Consider the following 2,580-nt stretch of genomic DNA (forward strand, 5'->3'; position numbering starts at 1 on the left):
TGCAGTGCCACAACGATGCCACCCGAAGGTTGCAGGAACAGCAACTCGTATTCCGCTTGGGAACCCTGCAGCCCAATGGTATCAATGTGGATTTCACAAGTTTCAAAATCTCCCCTCCCCCTACCGCATCCCAAAACCAGTCCAGCTCGTCCCTGCCTCCCTAACCTGTTCTTCCTCCCACCTATCCCCTCCTCCCACCTCAAGCCGCACCTCCATCTCCTACCGACCAACCTCATCCCGCCCCCTTGACCTGTCCGTCCTCCCTGGACTGACCTATCCCCTTCCTAACTCCCTACCTACACTCACCTTTACTGGCTCCATCCCCGCCTCTTCGACCTGTTTGTTTCCTCTCCACCTATCCTCTCCTCTATCCCTCTTCTATCCGTTTCCCACTCTCTCCCTATTTATTTCAAAACCCACTTCCCCTCCCCCTTTTCTGATGAAGGGTCTAGGCCCGAAACGTCAGCCTCTCTGCTCCTATGATGCTGCTTGGCCTGCTGTGTTCATCCACCCCTGCACCTTGTTGTCTCTTAATACCAGGCACCTGGGTTCAATTCCATCCTCAGGCAACTGTCTGTGTGGAGTTTGCACAGTCTCCCTGTTTCTATGTGGGTTTCCTCTGGGTGCTCTGGCTTCCTCCCATAGTCCAAAGCTATGCAGCTTGGGTGGATTCGCCAGAGGGTTAGTATGGGCTGAATGGCCTGCTTCCAGACTGTAAGGATTCTATGATTAATATTGCATCATCTTACAAACTTCTCATTAAGATCCTACCGATTACGATGTTATTCCTGATCAGAACCACAAACACAGTTTCACCAGTGTACCTCCAGATTGTAATGCCTTCGTGCTCTGATAGCCAATTGCTCATTTCCTAAACCTCTTCATGCTGTGACTCCTTTTTGAGGCTTTAAAATTGTTCAAACTCTTCACTGAGATGCGGGCGTGGTGTGCATGGAAGGAAAGTTGCAAGAGTTGGGGAGATGGAGGAGGCCATGTTGTATTTGGGGCCCCTCTATTAGAGCAGGATCCTGCCAGCATTGCTGCTTTGATGATCATGACCCCTAATCTTCATCTTGTGACCCCTCCTTGTGGAACTGGGGATCCCCTGGTCTAGAGAAAAGCAAGTAAAGGAGCAGGAGTAAAATACTGCAAAGTGCAGTATCTAGTTACATGTACATCTATGTGTAAATTAGGAGTGTTACAGGATTGAGGAGTGAGTGCCTTACTCCAGGATAAAGAAAAACTAGGGATGCTCGGGACAGTAACAGCCAAAAGCGAGGTCGTCTTTGTGTATCTGTATGTAGTCACCAAATACCGTATAGATCCCAGACAGGGTAGAATCCATGAGGGGACAAACAGCTTAAGGCATGGCAACCACAGCATGTTCATAAAGCACACTGGCAACAATATTATCTTAATTTAGTATCATTGAACAAGCAGCTCGAGGAAGCCGTATGTGCTTACAACTTCTAACAATTATATCTTACAGTGTGTGAAACTAGTAGCTGTATTGCTGGAGGGTAGCCACAGGGAGAGAAGAAATTGACCAAGTGTATTATGGTTGGTAGCACAGTCATATAGCTTGCACCACATAATGGATGAGTCCTCTTGTAGGTTCAAATTGTTTGCAAGATTTTATATTAACTATTATTAATTAACTGCTCCAATACAGGGACATCACATAAACACAACTCTGGCAAAGGCAAATTCGATAAAATAGATTGTCTCGCAGACAATTCTATTAGCAGGAAGAGAAGCCCAGTTTTTAGCTATAACAGAGAGAGGTATAAGAGCTTCTCCATCCAGCTTCAAGACCTCAGCAACTGCAGAAAGCTAAAACTAAAAATCCTGGTTCTGTGGGAGCTTGATCAGGCTGCTTCTACTCTTCCAACTTTTAAAAAACCCTCAGGCCTCAAAAGCTGTTTACTTTATTGGCTTTGAGCACACCATTCATAACCTTTCTTCACCAAAAAAAGACAAAATACACCTCTTAAAGCCATAGTATCATCAAAACGAAATCAATGTTGCTAACTGTTAATGATTAGAAACCAGTCAAACCCAATCACACATCAATTGCTGGGATCTTTGGGATGAATACAATATGAAAAGAAAGGGCTGACTCACAACAAACATTAAATTGTCCATTGATCACAGGAAGATAAAGAAATTAACCATGACCTCTGAGGTGTTACCATAAACAGCCCCAGTGGCCTAATGGATAAGGCACTGGCCTCCAGAGCCAGGGACTGTGGGTTCAAGTCCCACCTGGGGTGAAGTAAATTTTGGGTCAGAATTGAATGTCCACATTCCTTACAACAATATTGCCATGTGCTACTCATCCAAACAAGTTCAGAAATAGAAAAATGGACAGATAATGCATGGTGCAAGAGGCAGGGTTTTAGATTCCTCGATCACTGGCACTGTCTTTGAGCTAGTCTGGCAGGTGGAGGCAACACAGAATATCAATTAAACAGAGACACATCATGCTACATCAATGGAAGTAAGTTACAGTGTGTTTAAATATTTTGAGTATCAAGAGAGTAAGGCAAGGCTAGCTAGTCTTTACTTTAATGCTATGAG

General features: G+C 44.8%; 1 non-coding gene across 1 annotated transcript; it reads left to right on the forward strand.

The window, feature by feature from the left end:
- Nucleotides 1-2,200: 2,200 nt before the first annotated feature.
- On the forward strand, nt 2,201-2,273 carry trnar-ccg. Its single transcript has one exon. It is a non-coding gene; the product is annotated as a tRNA-Trp (tRNA).
- Nucleotides 2,274-2,580: the final 307 nt, after the last annotated feature.

The sequence above is a fragment of the Rhincodon typus genome, chromosome 11, assembly GCF_021869965.1.
Source record: "Rhincodon typus isolate 14 chromosome 11, sRhiTyp1.1, whole genome shotgun sequence".
Lineage (NCBI taxonomy): Eukaryota > Metazoa > Chordata > Chondrichthyes > Orectolobiformes > Rhincodontidae > Rhincodon > Rhincodon typus.